We start from the raw sequence: 19326 nt of genomic DNA, 5'->3' as shown, positions 1-19326 counted from the left end.
TTGACCATGAGCATGAAAGTAATTATAAATTGATATTGATTATATGGTTGAACGTTGTGTGATAGTAGAATCATGTCTTGTGATATGCGGTTGTGTGAATCCCAAAGCCATGTTATTTAAAATATATTATGAAATGATTAAGCTTGTGATATGAATCCTTTAGAGTATATACTAGTCGTGTGTGAAAGTTTATCGACCAAGTTGTGTTGATATAGGAGTAGGAGGGTGTTAATAAGGGCTTGTGGCCTAGTAGAAAGGAACCTAGAGCTGAACTTCATTCCGTCAGATTTTACCTCTATTTGATTTAGTTGCCATTTGACCTCTGTTCATCATACATGGTTGGAATTTTTATGAGAGATAACCCAGTGAGTTAGCTTACCAAAGCCGTTGGTCTCATGTTTAAAATTTTTATGGTTTGGGAGAAATAAATAATTTAGTGGACAATGGTCGGAATATTCCGTACAGTTATGTTTTCGGTAAATAATTTTGTAAAATTTGTCATTTAATACGTACTTAATATTTCTACGTAGTTGCAACTCTACTGTTTAAAAGGTTCAAATATTTTTCCATATTGATAAGACACGTTGCAAGTTAAATTTTTGACAATTAATAGTGATTTTTACAAGTTGACCAAAGTTTTTGACAAATTGCTGATCAGTTTTTGTTTCGACCCACTGAATTGTAAAAATCTTTATAAAATGATTATTCGAGATTTGGGCTTAATTCTTTTTCTTATGCTTTAAAAACTCTTTATATTCTCTGGAAAATATAAAAACTCAACGTGGAATGGAATGGTTAATTAATGGTGAATTTTGAAAGTTACAGCTTGACCTTGATTCCCGAAAACGCGAGTCTTTCCAAAAGATTAATATAAATGTCTTATAGGTCCTTAAGCTGTGATAGTTGAGGGGTAGGAGTGATCATAGGAGGTCCTAATAAAGGGTTATAAAAAGGATAGAATTGACCACACCTTATCTTTGTAAGTATAGAATATTTTAAAATACTAAGCCATCTTTTCTCGGGTAGAAACTTATGTTGTTTCGTTTTACTTTTATAGAACCATGCCTCCAAAGAGATCTACACCTACACCCTCTACCATGTCCCAAGAGGAGATTGACCGTTTGATATCCATGAATGAGGCTTTGACTGCGGTACTGAAAGCTAAGGAGTCGGTTCAGGATCCAGCAAAGATGAGTGCTAGTATCGCGAGGCACAACCCGACGAAATATGACGGATTAGGGGAACCATCTTTACTTGGGGATTGGCATAGAGAGTTTGACAACCTTTTTAAGTTGCTAGGATGTCCTGCGGAGTTGCAAGTAGATCAAGCTGCTTACTATTTGAGGGGAAAAGCGGGTTTGTGGTGGAATCGTAATAAGGAGGTCTTAAGGGAAGCTTGGAGGGAGAGTGATGAACCTTTTATCACATGGAAGGGTTTTAAGGAGACTATGAGAGCTGTATTTGTGCTAGAACATATTAGGAGTAAGATGAGAGCTGAATTTGATTCTTTTAGGATGATTGATGAGATGACAGTAAAGACTTATTATAACAGGTTTATGGAATTGTCAGAATATGTAGCTGATTTGAATTTTAGTGATGAGATGTTGGCACTCAGATTTGAAAAGGGGTTGACAACCACTATTAAGAAGAGGCTTGCAGCTGGTCAGCCAAGTACCATGGATGATGTTTATCAGCGAGCTAGACACGCAGAGAGGATTGCAGATATGTTAAAGGAAGAGAAGAGGGAGAAGGAGGAAAAGAATGGGAAGGGCGAGAAGAGGAAGGTAGAAATTGCAACTGAGAGTGCAGGAGGCAGTAAGAAGCAGAATGTGGGTCAATTCCAATCATACTTTTCGAGTGGAGGGTTGTCTAGTGGAGCTAGTAATGTGAATTGTTTCAGGTGTGGGAAGCCAGGACATAGGAGGTTTGAGTGTAGGGTAAATTTGGAGAAGCAAGGGAGTGGTATTGGAAATGAGAATCGGAATGGGGGTTACTATACTCCTATGTCAGGTTATGGGAGTAATAAGAAGACTGGGGGTTGGAGCAATCAGGTGAATTTTAATAGCTACAATCAGAGCTACAATAATAGGCAAGGCAAAGGAGTTGATCAGAATAATGGTGGAAAAACATTTGGAACAGATAGCACCGTACAAGGGAGTGGGGAGAAGAGTAAATAGTGTTATTAGGAGGAGTAGAGTCTTATCCTTTATATAAGTATTAAGTTGAAAGTAGTTTTAATAAAGTAATAGTAGTTCCGAAACTTCGGGACGAAGTTTATTTTTAGGGAGGTAGAATGTGACAACTCATGTTTTATGTTTATTTTGCGACACATTTTCGTGTTTTGAGTTAATTTTGTGATACATTTTGATAAGTATGATATGGTTTGATAATGATTAAGTAAGTTAATTATGTTGCAATGATCATAAGTTGGAATGAGGCTCAGTTGTGTGGATGTTTGTAAATGTGGTTGTAGAGTTATGTGGTTGTCGGGTTTGGGTTTTTTGTGGGTCATTTGTTTGGGTTGTCACGGGTGGTACATAGGATTAGATGGAGTGTTATTGTGTTGGATACACTCGTCTTAAGACGCGTTTTGGTGGTCCGCAGGTTGTTAGGCCGACCGGGATGGTGGTGTGTGCTAGGCGGTGGTAGTGACACGGTGGGGTGAGGTGGTGGTGTTGCCGTGGGTTTGTCGGGATTGTAACGAGGTGTGTGTGGTTGTGTCTGTGAGGGGTTTACACGGGTTATTGGGGGGAGTTGTCGTGAGCTTACATGGGTGTAGTGGGTGATGAGTTGAGTTGTTTAATTTCTAAGATGGGTTTTTATGTAAATAGTACACTGGAAATAATTAATATAAATGAATTATATTTGATTAAATTATAATAATGTATTGAATAATTAATAATTAAATTATAAATAATTAATGTTGAATAAATAATTTGTAATTGTTTAGGTGACAGTTTTGAAGTGGAATATTTCTAAGTACCTTATTGGATTGCTATTTGGGAGTATTTGCTGAAGAGGTAGGATAACGATTCTACTCGACCTATTAATTGTGTACCTTCTCATTTAATTGGATGTTGTGTTAATTGAATTGAACTGTTTGGGTAATTGGATTATACATATCTCGTATATTGTGATTGGAAGGAGTCGTATTGGATATTCTTGAGACGATGTGGTAGGTAGCCATTGTTGTTGCTACAGTTGGGTTGATAATGAGTTGGATATCAGGTTTAGCCTGGCTGAGGTAGACATCATGGTAAGAGCCTTCGGGTGATGTTATATAAACTTACTGGCTGAGGTAGACATCATGGTAAGAGCCTTCGGGTGATGTATTATAAACTTACTGGCAGACACCGTTTAATACCTTCGTGGTGGTGTATTGGGAGAAAGGTTGATTTGGCATTGGTGTTCGAATCTTTGTACTAATTATATTATCTGTCTTGAGATTGTTATTCCTACTCAACCTCGTGGTTGACAGTGTATTCGTGAACACCTGTGATGAACCACAATGGGGAGCAGATTTGACAGGTACTAAAGATTAGCTGACTTGGGAGGTTATGGGGTTGCGTGAGGACTTGACCGTGGCCTAGGCGTTTAGCTGACTTAATTAGTTAATCACAATTTAATTAATGGTCTATTCATTTTATTTTCCACTGCGATTTTGTATTGTTTATTATTTTAGTTGGGTTTAATCATGTTGTAATAAAACCGTTATGTCAGTTAAAGTTATTAAAATACTTTGGTTTGTTTTTATTTGTATCATTTACCTCGGGCAACCGAGATGGTAACAATCCTATTTATTGGGAATGTCTTGCTAAAGGCTCCTAAATAAATGGGGTGTTACAGAAAAGGAGATCGAGGTTGTAAATCATTGATCCAAAATAGGTTGATCTTTTTTTTACCAACGATTTAAGTTGACGCTAATGTATTCACTTAATAAGGTAAATAGAGAAATCTTTGAAGAAGTTCAAAGAGTTCAAAGAATCACGATTTAGTCGTGATGGGATTATCAAAGTGAAGACTTTGATATAAGCCAAAGGAAATGTGATATAGTATCACAAATTAATCTCTCTTAACACGCATTATGGGATAATGTGTGGTTGGATAAAGAAATCAAACGCTATTCGATATGGTTTGGACTTCAATCAAGTTACTTTGAGTTACTTGATCCTTTTGGGGATTTTATCATTTTGTCTAAATTGTTTTTCCACTAAATCTAAAACGAATCATATGAGATATGAAATGGTAGGGTACCATGCTTGTAAGTTTTCAAAAGAAACAAATGCTTATTTTTCCTTACTATAATAACGAGTACAACGGGTTTGTGGCTCGTGAAGCTGTCTTTCTAGAATACAAGTTTATTTCTAGAAGACAGAGTGGGAGAAATTATTCAAGAGCCACAAAGAATGTTATGTCGCAAGAAACTGGTCTTTCTTGGCTACATGAGACATTTTGTGTAAGACGTTGTTTCTTCAAAACCTAGGAGGTTAAAGTCATCAATTGTTGAAGATGATGAGTTAGTGTTACTTTTAGAAAGTAAAGAGCTTGCAACTTACAAAAAAAAAATTTGTTTGATTCAAGTTGATTACTTCTGGAAAGTAATGAACATATGACTTACATGAGAGTGTTTAAGTCACAACTTAATACAAGGCTTAGAGCCATGAAAATCCGAAATAAATTCCAAGTGAATTGTTAGATATCAAAGCTTGATTGGTAGCAAAGGGTTTTTGCACTAGTTGAAATGCTTAAGTCTATTTGGATCTTCTTAGGGATTGTGTTTCATTATGATGATATACACAAAGCAAGTGAATCTAAAACCCACTTCTTCAATTAGAAGGAATGTATTCAATACATGTCTTGAGTTTTGTAGATTCTTGCAATCCTAAGATAATGTGAAACTTAAGAGAGGGTCTTAAGTAGGAGATCAATGAATTGGAATCAATGTTTTTGATCATGTGATAAAACTTTTCTCAATAGGTTGAGAAGTTGTGTTTATACATGAAGTTTAGTGGGAGTTACGGAAATTTTAATTAGTCTAATATATGGATGACATATTGATCATTGGGAATGATTTAAGACTTGGAGTAATATAATACATCTTTAATATCCAGATTTATATAGATAAATCCACATGATATTAGCGTCAAATAAGAAGTCTTATGTTGATAAGATTCATGACTAGTTCAATCAAGTTGAACATATTTGATTGATTCCATTTGCTTCTGCTGCCGGATCAATTAAACAAGTAATGATGTATAGCACTTCATATACTTTGAGTATATTGAATTGTTTCAAATCAAATTTAAGTAATAGTTACCATATAGCCATATTGATTATTCTTAAGTGCTTGAAGAAGCATTAAAGATGCAATGTTAAGTGTTTTTTATGCAAATTCACAAATTTGTGTAAGGGCTTACACTAATGACTGTTGAGATTGCATAAGGTTTCGGACAAAAACCGTATTCAAAACACCTAAAGATGGTTAAGGAACCATTGTGGCTTTGTTATTTATGAAATGGATTTGTTAGAATCGTTCTAGGCAATAAAGAACAATGAGAGATACTTACAACGGAAATTGAGTACACTTGCAATCATGAGATATGCGAGAGGGATGGGTCCCGCACACTGTGAAAATAGTTAGAGCTATTCTAAGGCTAGAGAGCTTATGTCTAGATTAGATCTAGACACGTACTCAGAAAGTTTTGTAATGCAAATGTATACATTACAAAGGAAAACGAGTATGTAGTAAGGTTGAGTAAGGTACAAGAAGTTGATAAAACCTACTAACCAAAGCCTTCTCATAGGCTTAATATGATGAGTCATGTCATATGTCATTTCAATTGCACTGAGATGAACAACTACATATAAGATGAAAATGGATTATAAAAATATGAAGTAGTAATCAGGTATTGACTATTCATATGTGATAATCACATTTGTCGTTCGAATTTTTAAATCTAAAAACTCCTTTTATACCTTGTTACATCCAAACGGGTTGTAGACACAATATTGAACCCCGTTAAAGTGAACCCGGATTAACATAGTATTTGCCCATAGTTACTTGTATGAGGTGACGTCTCGAAGTGACTAGAGTGAGATGCGATTGATGGCAAGTTCAAGTGCCATAGAGTCATGTGAGATGACTAGTCGATCACATAGGCAGACTATTAGGAACACTTTGTCGGGCCTTAATGACCGCTTATAGAGTTCTGGCAAATTTATATAGCCTGGTCGTGGCGAGAGCTACTATAGTATTCTAATGAGTCGATTCTTTTGACTAAAGACTGTTCGCCTAAGGTGGCACAGTTTCAGATTGACTTTGATTTATGTTACTACGACCTTCGTAAATGGGGTCAAATGGGCATATTTTGGGTTATGATGGCTGTGGTTAGTCGAAGGGAATAGTGCGATAAGAATTGTCCACCCCCTTGTCAGGGTTAAAACAATATCTCAGGGCCACTCGAGGAGTAATGAACTGGAAATGCGTGGCAACGCTCGGAAGGTATCTATGGTAGATAATTCCGGTCAATCAGTTATTCTCCAGATCGATGAAACCACTCTCGATATGATCAGTTGCAAGTACGACTTGAAAGACACCTTGCATTGAGTGGGAGATAGTAACAGGACAAGAGAATTGGTGACGTACACTTGTCGAGGACAAGTGGGAGATTGTTGGAATATGTGTCCTCCGATAATAATGTGATCACAACTTTCGATCATGATGATCACATGTTTAAATCTCATTTTAATAATACATGTGGGATTTAATATTTTATAATCAACTGGTCCACACATATCGGTAATGATTGGCTCACTAGAGTTTGACATTACTGTCGTGCGACGGTGGTGATCAGTTGATCCCCTTAGGTCATACCTATAGGGAAATACCATTAATTGATTATTTAATTAATCGTATGACGATACGAGTTAATTAAATTGCTTAAAATTGACGGATGATTTGTGAGTGAGATTAACGTGTCTTATTGTAATTCGATTATATTAGATACGGTCTAAGTAATCGAATTGTTTTATTACTTGGACAAAATTATTGTTTACGGAACAATTCAAATCGAAATTGAATGAATAATTTATTATAAATACAAGACTTGTAATTTATAATTTGATAAACCGTTTTGGTACAAGTAATTACGAATTACTAGTCGATTTTGTAAATGACATATTTTATGAGTATGTTGATTTTTAATATGTTAAAAATACATTACATTGTGACATGTCATGTAACATGTTACATGTGACAAAATTGACAAATGACAAAATAAAATGGACTACCCATTTTATTTTAGGTGTGCCGAAATAATGGAGGGAGTATAAGATTTATATTGTTTTTTTTTTTATCTTAAGTGGAAAACACAATAATTAAATCTAACTAGTAGCCATGCAAACCTAGCTTTTAAGAAAAGCAATTTTTCCATGCATTGGCTCCCTCATTACCCATACCTCAACCGGTTTTCCCATTAGAGAAATAGCAATGTTTTCTCTTTAATTATTCATTACCTCATATAATAATTTCTAGTGTGTTTATAAATTATTCTTCTCTCTACACATTGTAAAAACTCAGAGAAATAAAATCTCCCAAATCATTCCTCTCTTGGCCGAAATACACAAGAGAGAACAAAATTTATTTTGTGTCATTCTTTAAGTGAGACTTGTATTATTTCTAGTACAAATAATATTAGTTATTAAGGGATTTCTTTGGGTATTCACTTTTGGGAGGGATTCTATTTTGGATCCTTTGTTCATCCACTATAAGGAAGCTCAAGAACAAGTAAGAAGGAGATCTTACTTGTGCCCTTTAATCCGAAACATCAATGTGAGAATGACGATTTCTTCTCTTATCTTATTTATGTTTGCATGCATAAGATCTAGCTTTTATTTTATGACTAAATAAATCTTATCATATATGAATATGTATATTAATGAGATTATATATTTCTAACAAAAAGTTCATGTCTTATTGTTGTTCTTTTATCGTACTTTAATCTTTTAGTATTATACTTTGTCACCCTTACATACAGATTGATCAGAGCTAGTTAACCCCACCTACACTTACCCTGACCTGATTTCGCTTTGTGCAAAATTCATACAAAACAGATCCTACCCTAGTATTTCGGGTAAGACAAAAAGTAAAAGGAAAAGCATTTCCCTCCCCAATGCTCCTCTAAAACCGGTCACCCCCTCCCTTATGACCACGTGTGGTGTTCTCATTTTTCATTCTTATCTTATGCTAATCTCTCACACATCCTCTCTCATAAAAAAAAATGGTTTTTATGTTCAAATTCTGTTCTAGAAAAAAAATCTAATGAAAACATCAAAATTACTATGGTAGTAATAAAATGAATATTAGATTTAATATTTAAGGTAACGAGTAATATTATCTAGTTAATGATATTATTAGTGTTATGGGATAGTCTTGGGTGCAACTAAGAGGAGGTCTTCTAATTTGAAAACTTGGTGATCTTGGAGGATTATTCCTAATATTATTAAGCTCAAGAACAACTATAGGAAGGAGTCCTATCTTGTGCCCATTTCCGTCCTTCCTATGTAAGGAAAAATCTATTTTTCTCCTTATTTCGTTTATTTACATATTGCATGTAACTAGATCTATTATTCTAAATTAGTGAGTAATTTAGAAACTAATTACAGGAGTCTAATTAGGGGTTGATGAACCTAACAAGTGGTATCAGAGCTTTGTTGTTGCATGCAAATCGTTTTTGAGTTTTTTTACGAGATATTAGATGACTAAAAGAAAAACCGGAAATTTTTTGATTATATAGTATATGCACGAAATTTTTCCATGCATGTATACGTTCTGGTCCTAAAATGTTTCAGGTCATTTTAAATGATTTGTCTCACTTTTATAATTTATTGGATAATAATAACATTTTATTGAGTAAAATGGTTATTTAATAACTAAAAATAGTTATATGATGTTTCTAGCCACTAAATTTTAATATGATCTCACATGCATATTTTACTTATTGTATATAAGCTTTTGTATTGCCCATGCACACTAAATCTTATCAATTGCGTATATATGCATATTTTACTTATTTTACTTATTGTAGATATGCATATTTTACTTATTGTATATATGCGATAATCTTATCAATTGCGTATATATGCTTTTGTATTGCCCATGCACAGGTATATGATCGGCTTCTAAGGGATTTGACTTACTTTTTAAGGATGGCGAAGGCCACAACGTTAGAAAAATAGGAGGCTAGCAAGACTAAAAATTTGTGCTTCTCGGGATGCAACCCGTGTTTTTTTTTTTTTTTTTTTGCATTTTCGCTTTATTTTTTGCAATTTCCTATTTTCATAGAATTAGCAATAATTTCTAGACTAGTTGGTATTTATTAGCTGTGTTTTATAGGAAATTGGAGATGAGAAAGGGACATATGAAGAATGTCACGCTTCCTCATGCTATGACCCCGTTCGGGGACGTAACTTTCAAAGACAAGACCCTAAATTATCACGGAGTTAGAGCAAAGTCAAAATTCGGAGAACCAGTCAACCCCGATCGAGGTGGGGTGTCCCCGATCGGGGTCATGGGCTTTTATATTCTTTGCCAAGTCCCTCGTGTCCTCATATCCTCCCGATGGCATCTACTCTCCTTCTTCTCTGTTTTTTCCATTTTTTCTCACTAAAAATCACTCTCAAATCCTCCTATTGTTAGATGAATCCCCATTTATGCTAGTTTGGGGGAGGCTAGCTAGTTTAGTACGTTTGTTTTCATTTGAATTTTCATTTTTCTTCCCTTTACCCCATTGAATATAACCCCTTGTCTTATGTGCTTTGAGTCGTTTTCGCGGTTAGCTTGGATGATTTACATGTGGGCACATTGCGGAAAATATTGTATTTAGCTTGCGGGAGGGATAGCATTCGCATCTTAGTTAGTTTGCATTTTCATTTCAATAAAAATCTGAAAATTGAAAAATTTTGTGCTAGTTTTTGCTTCTTATGCTTTGCTTTCCTACCTTTTGTCATGGTTTTATACTAATATCCTTATGCATTTCCCAATGATAGCTTAATATCTAATGACTCGTTATTATTGACGGGATTATTGCTTCATGGGGATGTCTTGACATAGTAGGTGGAAGATGGAATTTGGACTGTACTAGCTTGATCTTGACTATTGGCAAGCCACAAAATTGGTAAGGTAGAACCTCCTTAGACCACTGCATCGATATCCGGTCTCTCTTAGGTGAGTGTTGGATTATTTATGGTGTGTGTTTCATCAAAACACATAAGTATGGTCTCTATTCCATTACTAAAAAACATTACTTTCATATTTTGCATTGCATTTGAAGCCATTCACTTTGATTATATTGCCTATTTCTAAGCCCCCTTTACACATGCTTACAAATTCCCTAGCTACATTATATATTTGCCTACCTTTTCAAGCTAGTAGCTATGTCATTGGTGTAGGATGCTCATTTGGGATATGCCTTAATGGAAATCATAGTGAGTTTGGTTAAATGAAATTGCTAATGAAGTAATGGGGATTATGAAAAAAAAAGTGAAATGAAAAAGAAAGAAAAGAAAAGAAAAGAAAAGAAAAGAAACGAATCATGAACAATTAGAAATGAAAAGAAGAAAAAGAACATGATTTGAAAGGGAAGAAAGAAAATAAAGGAAGAAGAAAGAAACTCTCATGCTTTATTCATATATTTTGGAGAGTATTTCTATGTTTTACATTGAAAAGAGGTCAATATATTATTGTATTTGACTTCTAAATATTGGGTTACTATAGGATCGAGATTGAGCATCCTTACATTTGGTCGTTGATAGCTTGATCACCTAGCCCCACAAAACCATAATTCACATGTTCCCTCTTATTACCCATTACATATTGCCGTCTTCTTACCCATCGACTTACTTCTATGCTTGCATTGTTTGATGTTTTGACTTGTTGTTTTGAAATGATTACCATATTAGATTGCGGGTACATTCTCATGAGTAGAGGATAGATGATTGTTATTCACACAAATATCCTTTCACATATAAATGAGTTTGAGTGGATCGTGAGAATCCAAGGTCAAAACATCATCCAAGGGCTAAAAAGTTCATTTGAAGTCATTCATGCTAAGCCGCCAAGTAAATGTCATCCATATTTGTGCATTATCCTTATGCCCATGTTGACTCGGGACTTGAGTCATTATGCTAATAGTTTGATTTGGGATTTTGCAATTGATGGGAATTGGTTTCTTGCTTGAGGACAAGCAAGAGTCTAGCTTGTGGGAGTTTGGTGTGTCCATTTTATATATGGTTTTACCTCATATATTAGCTCGATTTTACTTGTTTTTTCACTAATATTAGTGTATTTGTGAGATAAATCTCGTGTTCTAGTGTCTTTGCATGCTTTCATCGTATTTTGTAGGAAATGAAGCTTTTAGTAGTTTATTCCCGTCATCTTAGCAATCACCGAAGTTCACGGAGCTAGTACAAGTAATACTTGACCAAAGAGAGGCTCTTATGGAAAAAATGGGAAACCCCAAGCAAGATGACACTAACTAATGTTAGTGGAGAAATAAAAAATCAAGCCCAAAAATGAAGTAACAAAGTGAAGCCCAAAGTGAAGGAGATTAGAGCAAGCTTTGGATGCTCTTAAGATATTCACTAAGCATTCAACCAGAGGATTAAAGAGGAATTAAGACACAAACATTGGATCCTCTACGCAATTAATCGAGCAATTAAGTGAATAAACCCCGATCACCTCGTCCCCGATCGGGGTGCCCTGTCCACGATCGGGGTTGACTGCTTCTTTGACTGTTAAGTTTCCTACTTCATTTTCTATATAAAGGGTGTTGCATTCCGTTATTTACAGAATTCCTATTACGTTCTAGTTTAAAAAATCCTCTAAATTTCAGATTAGTTTTAGTCATTAGGTTAGTCTAGATGAGTTTAGTTTTTTTGTTGTTTACATTTTCTTTAAACATTTCATGTTATAATTCAATTTCCAACAAGTTATTTACATTTCATTCGTTGTTCTTCATTTGCAAGTTCTTCCGTTATCAAGGTAATTTCATTTCTTGCATTACTTTTATTATTCATTTGTCATTAGATAATTTACATTATGGCCAAGTAATTTCCTTAGCCTAGGGATTAAGGAAGCCATGCTAAATAACTAATCACAATTGTTAAAATGATATGTCACGATATCAAAAAATAGTCTCTATAACATGTTTGCAATATATTGTTTAATCTTTAGTTTTGGCCGTAATCGTGGATTAAGTTTGTTAATTCATTTTATATGTCGAGAGGCACGAAAATGAATTAGACTAAACATGCTATAGTAGAACGACCTAGCCATATCGAGGGATTGTTAGGACCCGATATATGGTCGACGCTAATATCGAGAGATGGGTGTCTAAATTATTTATCATTATCAATGCATTTCTAAATTAACTTGACTAATTAGTAATTTGCATGTGTGACCCAACTTCCCTAGACGCTTGATTTATTATTCTTTTCATTTTATTTGCATAACCAACCAACCAACCAACAATCGATAAACCGAACTTGATAGAATTCAATCCATAGCAACTTGTTTAGCAAATTCCCGTCTCTTTGTGGTTCGGCCCCTATTACTACATTTATTTGTATTTAGGGAATTTATCTTTGATTATGTATACGACAAGCCTATCACCTAGCCAAATTTTCAAGAGTTCGGTTCATTTGTTCCACATCTCCATTTTATTAAGGAGTTCTAGTGGCCGAAATGTTATGGCTAACGCCATTCTCATTACAATAAGTCTCAATGATGAATTTTCAAATTTGGTTCTATGGCCGGATCTCGAAGAGAAAATTTTCAAACCAAATTTGTTTTGGACCTATTTCACCCAAATTAAAAATTCATCAAATTCTTGATCTTTAGAATTTAGGAAAATTAGACACACATATCTTGAAAACAATCTACAACAATAAAAATATAGCGACTTCAACCTTTACTTATGATGCACATAGGTCCACCGTAATACCAACCCTGTGTAGGGACCCCTTGACTGGCCCATTGACCATGAGAGACCCTTAGTAGAGATGGAGAAGGTATTTATATCACTTTCTTTATTGTATGCTCGATCTAGTAAGGGTCTGTAACACCCCCATATTTCGGGACCCTCTCCTCAAGGCATTCCCATCCTATGGAAGCATCACAAGTCTTGGTTACCCAAGTTTGTAGTGCGAACAACAAGTAAAGAAGTACTTTAGCATAAATAAATAGTTTAAGTTGTAGAAAGTTAGGTGGTTACAAGTTGGGGTATGCAAATGCCATCCCAATAGTACAACCAAATCGAAAAGGGGTTTTAATGTCAAAACCTTGACAAGTACAAGTGGCAACAACAAGGAAGACCACTCCCAAATCCCGCTACTCAAGTATGCACACTTGTCAACACTACTCCCCATATGGGCGAAAATCACCATATGGTTCACTACAGATATTCAAACCCAAGTGTTAGCTTAATGATATAAATATTCAATGATCATGTAATGATGTGAACAACAACCATTAATCCAACAAGGTATACAAGCATGACAAAGATCCTCCAATACACAGACCTCCATAAACCATGATCGGGTAAGCCTAAGACGTCACTATGAACACAAAGGTACTCGGAACACGTCCGTGGTACCGGGCCCGAGTGCGACTCGAGTCCCCGCCAGATATCGTGCCTCAACCTTATGAGTCCCTCCATAACGGAAGTACTAAATGTGCACATCCCTTGGGGTGGGAAGTTCCAAGGGTGACTTGAGCGGAAGATGGTTTCCCAACCGCCTTCCGTTTCCAAAATCGTAACCAATAATCCTCCAACCTCCTCCATTGTCAACCAAATCCACAACAAGCCAAATACATGCAATCAAGGCAAATATGTAGCCACATTAACATAACAACTAAAATCATGCTCAATTCTTCATTAATACATTTCTTTTCATTTTATTGCTTTTAACATGTTATAATGCGAGATAATCAACATTGTGACCATTAACCATACTTACCCTTCCATAACCATCATGACGTCATAATATGTGATAAATCCTAGTTATCCAAAATATGTTACAATGTAATTAACATGGAACAAATGCAATTAATAAGAATAAATGCACAATTAAGACTCATAACATTATATCTAAGTAAGGAAAACCCTACCTTAAGCTTGTCTTACCAAATCCTCAAGCTAGCCACTAGAAGTGCTCCTAAATGAAGCTTCCTACACAATTAATTACTACATTTATTACCTCAATCTATTATAATAACTATACTAATAAACCCCTTAAACATTTCCTTTAACTTTCGACAACCTAATTAGTTATGTGTAGACAATTAAACTAATGAAGGTTATTAAGACAAGATTAAAGGAGAAGGAGTATAAATTACTTACAAAGAAAGTGGATGAATAAAGGGGAAATAAATAATTCTTCTATTTAAAAGTTAGCGTTTTGAGAGGATATGAAGGTGGAGATTTTAGAGAGATATTTGGGATTGTTGAGAGTGGTGAATAGTGTTTAGGATTGAGGGTTTTGATGGTGGAAATCTGAAATGATAAGGTTGAAAGCGACATCTTACCAACGATTCTTCCCGTATAAGCCTTACTCGACCGGCACTCGGTCGAGTGGCAGTCGACTCCATCGAGTGAGAGCTCCACTCAGTCGAGTGGATGGTCACTCGGTCGACTCACTATTTTTCCAAGCTTCCAGCCTACTGCCTAAGGGTACTTGGTTCTCCACTCGGCCGATTGGACTCTTTACTCGGTCTAGTGTTCACTTACATAAATAGGAGGTATTACAATCCCCCCCCCCCCACCCACCCCACACCCCTTAAAAGAACTTCGCGCCTATCTTGGGCCGCTCTCATCTTATCTCGGATTACATCAACTTGATCGATCATATCTTGAATCATTTAAGGCCTCAATAACATGACTTCGGTGCTATCATCCGAACATATCGGGCTCCGACATTCCCTCCCATACAAAGCCTCAAATGGAGGCATGTCAATGCTAGTATGAAAACTATTATTGTAGGAGAACTCAATAAAGTGTAGTCTTTATTCCCACGAGCCTTCGAACTCTAAGACACAAGCCCTTAACATGCCCTCTAATGTTTGAATTGTTCCTTTTGTTTGTCCATCCATCGCGGGATGGAAAGCCGTACCCATCTGCAATTGAGTACCCAAGGAGCTTTGAAGTTCTTGCCAAAACCTTGAAATGAATCGTGAATCTCGGTTCGATAGAATGTCCTTTTGGAATCCGTGAAGTTTGACTACATGTTTGCAATAAGTATTAGCTTATTCCACTTTGCTCCAAGTGTCCTTCATTGCGATGAAATGAGCTGATTTTGTTAGTCGGTCTACGATGACCCAAATGAAGTCCATAAATATTGACTCCCATTTCCATTCCATCACATCTAAAGGTTTTACTTTCTCTTGCGGTCACTTGTGTTCTCCCTTCACTCTTTCGCAAGTCAAACACCTACCCACAAGATCCTTGTATAGCTTATCGCCACCCGGATGCACCGAGTACGGTGTTCTATAAGCTTCATTCATTATCTTCTTCTTAAGCTCCTCACCATATGGGATGCACCATCTCCCTTTGAATCTAAGACTTCCATCCTTATGTAACTCAAATATTGAAGGTTCTCCCTTTTCTAGCGCTCATTTCCACACTCTTGGATCTTCACATCACTTGCTTGTCTTTCTCGAATCTCATCATACAACTCGGTTTCTAAGGTCAAGTATCCTATTGTTTTTCCCTTTATTATTGATGTGACTATAATTAGAGCATATTTAGCCCCCGAATTAGCCTTTTTCCCATGCTTTTTAGTGCATATTTGGGTCATTTATTGTCTTTAGTTCTTTGTTTTGCATATTCTTTGAGGTTTTGTGTCCTTGGTAGGAAAAGAGTGCAAACCTTGCATTTTCTTGGCAAAATGAGACTAAATTGATTGAATTCAATGACCAAGCATCAAGGAGAGACAAGATTAGAAGGCCTTTGTACATATTATAGTAGATGTGCAATGATGAGGAAAGATCCTTGCATCCCCAAGGAAATCCCCAAGGATTTTATGAAGAGAAAGGGAAGAAAAGAAGAAGAAACAAAGCTGAGCAGCAATCCGTGCGGATTGTGCTGACGACGCCCGTCCTCCACCTTCACAATCCGTGCGTCTTCTCCCAAAAACGCCCGGGCAGCAGCTACCACAAGACGCCCGTCTTCTCCCAAAGACGCCCGGGCAGAGACACCTGAATCCGCATGTCCCGTGCCTAAGACGCACGGATTCCAAGGCAGCGCAATTTCGTCTTCTTCAAGCCTCAATGAGAGATGCCCATCCTTCGAAAAATACCGGCGTTTCCCTGCTCAAATCTAAAAAGTGTAATTACTAATTTAGCCTTAGTTAACCCTAATGCATCCACCTAATTTCCACTATAAATACCCCATTAGTCTAATTGGAAGAGCATGTTCTTCTTAGCAATCTTTAGTGTAGTTAATATCAATCAAATCTCTCTTTAGTTTTGTAATCAACAATTAATCAAGTTTTAATACAAGTTTTATTTCCTTAATCTCTCTTTTGTTCATCCTTTATTTTGGGTAATTGAAGATTATTTGGGTTATTATTGGGAGATTGACAACCTCTCAATCAAGCATCAAGTACTTCTTTTATTCTTGCTTTATTATTGGAATCATTAGTAGGTATAATTCTCTTAATCCCTTTTTAATTATTGTAAATTACTTTCATTTATTCATCATGTTTCACTTTGTTGGTATGATTGACAACCTTGCTAGCATGTTCAACATGGTAATGAGTGAGTAGTCACCTAGCTAGGGTTAATGGGTAATTAGAGGAAACTAACATGGGGAATGATTCATGCTTAAATTAATATGCTTTCATGGTTTATTTGCTTGCTTGTTTTGATCTCAACTCATGCACATGTTATGTTTGATGAAATGCGAGCCTATGAATCCTTGCATTTTTTACCCATCACCTATCTTTTCAATGAGACTTGTAAGACATAAACCAACTCGAGTCTCATTAGACCATGCATGTTGTTGAGTAGGGAAGATTAAGTCGACTTGTAGGTGTTGTACAATCTAATCGATTTGCTCAGGGGCCCAAACTTTCCTAGGATTGTAAGATATAACCCAACTCAATCCATCACAACAATAATTGCTTGCTTATAATTTGAGAACATGTTTGTATGATCAATTCCCATGATTCCCCTATGACCCCATGACACCCTAGTGTTTTTTATCAATTGTTTACAACCCTTTTAATTCATCTTGCTTGTTTGTTTTCATTGCTATTTAGTTTAGTGACCTTCTACATCAACCCAAATTGTGACACCCCTAAGACACCACTAGTTGCAATAGAAATCTCATCTCAATTCCCGTCCCTTGGGATCCGACCTTTACTTGCCTCTTTACTAATTGTAGAGTTGTTTGTGAAGTTATAAATTGTGTTTTGGTCTAGGTGCTTCCAACGACAATTATTTCGAAAAATAGAATATAGCTCCGAATACCGACCAAAAATGGCGCCGTTGCCGGGGACGGTGTTAACTTGATTTAGATTTCCTTATATTGTTATTAGTTGTGTCTTTCTTTGCCTTGAGGAAGTAAAACTCCTCAAGTTTTGTTCTAATTGTTTTCGAGTTGTTTGATATTTTGCATGTCTAGAAGGTCACAAGGTGATTTGTTACCTTTTGATCGTGAAATTGAAAGAACTTTGACAACCAATAAGAGACTTGCTAGGAGAAATTTGAGAGGTATTGGTGAGGTTGTAGATATTCAACCAACTATTGAGTTCATCAACCCTTTTGCAAGAGAAGGTGAGGAGAACCCAATGGTACTCCCACACCACAACATCTAACCGGAAATTTTATTGCCAAATCCGCATTTATCCAATTAGTCCAAAGAAGCCAATTTGGGGGGATGCCTAGTGAAGACCCTCATTCTCATATGGAAACCTTTTGTGACTATTGTGATGCGATTTCTCAAACCGGTGTAACTCAAGACGAAATTCGATGGGTCTTATTTCTTTTTTCTCTAATTGGCACCGCGAAACAATGGTTGAAAGGCCTTGATAAGGCTACTCTCGGAATTGATTCTTGGAAGAAGTTGGCTCTAGCTTTCTACAAAAAGTTCTATCCAACGGAAAAGACTAACATGCTAAGAGCTCAAATTACGGGTTTTAAGCAAAGGGATGAAGAATCTTTGTATGAAGCTTGGGTGCGGTTCAAGGGAATTTGTCGCCCATGTCCTCACCATGGACTTAGTGAGTGGTTCTTGGTACAACAATTTTGGAACGGTCTTTATGAAGATTCAAGGAACATTCTCAACATCGGATCAAATGGAATGTTCACCGAAGATGATGACAATCAAACTTGGAACAAGATTGAGGAAATGGCGGTCCATAACTCATAATATAGTAGACCTCGCAAGGCTACTAGTGGAGGAAAGCATGAAGTGGACTCCATTACTCAATTGGGTGCTCAACTTAGTACTCACATTGACACAATCAATTTGAAGTTTGAAAAAGCTATGGCTAGACTTAAAGAAGCCTCAAAATCACCAAATCATCATGTTAATGACATAACGGCATCTTCATCAATCCCAAGTGGGGTATGTGAGAATTGTGGAACTTTAGGACATGACCAAAGTGAATGTAGGGGAACAAATGAACAAGTGAATGCTTTCCAAGCATACAAAAGTGGTACCCCTTATTCCAACTATTACAATGAAAACACCAAATTCCATCCAAATCTCTCATACAAAAGCCAAAATGTTCAAAACCCTCAAACAACATACACCCCACCTCCCATGAGAAACCAAAATCAAAGTCCCTTTTACAACCAAAACCAAGGTTACCAAAATCAAACTCCATACAATCAACAAAATGACCAAGGTTTCGATGTTCAAAAAGCGGTCCTCCAAATACAAAAGAATCAACAAGAATTTTTCACTCAAATGCAAAAAGATAGTCAAGCAAAGGAAATCACCATCAACAACATCCTAGCTCACACCAAAATGTTGGAAACCCAATTGACTCAACTAGCATCTTCAAGCTCACAAAGACAAAAGGGGCAATTACCACCTCAAAGTAATCCCCCAAGACATGAGACGGTTAGTGCCATTCACTTGAGAAGTGGTACAAGGTATGAAGCACCGAAGAAGCAAGTTGAGGATGAAATTGTGGAAGCTAGTGACAAGGAAGAAATTGTGCAAAACCCCAAGGATGGAGAACCATCAAAAGAAGAAATTTCAAAGAAAAATGAAGACAAGGTCAAGGAGAAGGAGCCCATTGTGATTAGACTTCCTTTTC

The 19326-nt window shown here is 36.2% G+C and overlaps 1 non-coding gene across 1 annotated transcript; it reads right to left on the bottom strand.

Annotated features, from left to right (window-relative positions):
* Positions 1-18170: 18170 nt before the first annotated feature.
* On the bottom strand, positions 18171-18277 carry LOC141593616 (small nucleolar RNA R71). Its single transcript, XR_012521692.1, has one exon. It is a non-coding gene; the product is annotated as a small nucleolar RNA R71 (small nucleolar RNA).
* Between the last annotated feature and the right edge of the window lie 1049 nt (positions 18278-19326).

This window comes from Silene latifolia, chromosome 7 (assembly GCF_048544455.1).
Source record: "Silene latifolia isolate original U9 population chromosome 7, ASM4854445v1, whole genome shotgun sequence".
NCBI classification, from domain to species: domain Eukaryota; kingdom Viridiplantae; phylum Streptophyta; class Magnoliopsida; order Caryophyllales; family Caryophyllaceae; genus Silene; species Silene latifolia.
Note: the sequence above shows the minus strand (reverse complement) of the source record. Positions and strands in the feature narration are given on the sequence as shown.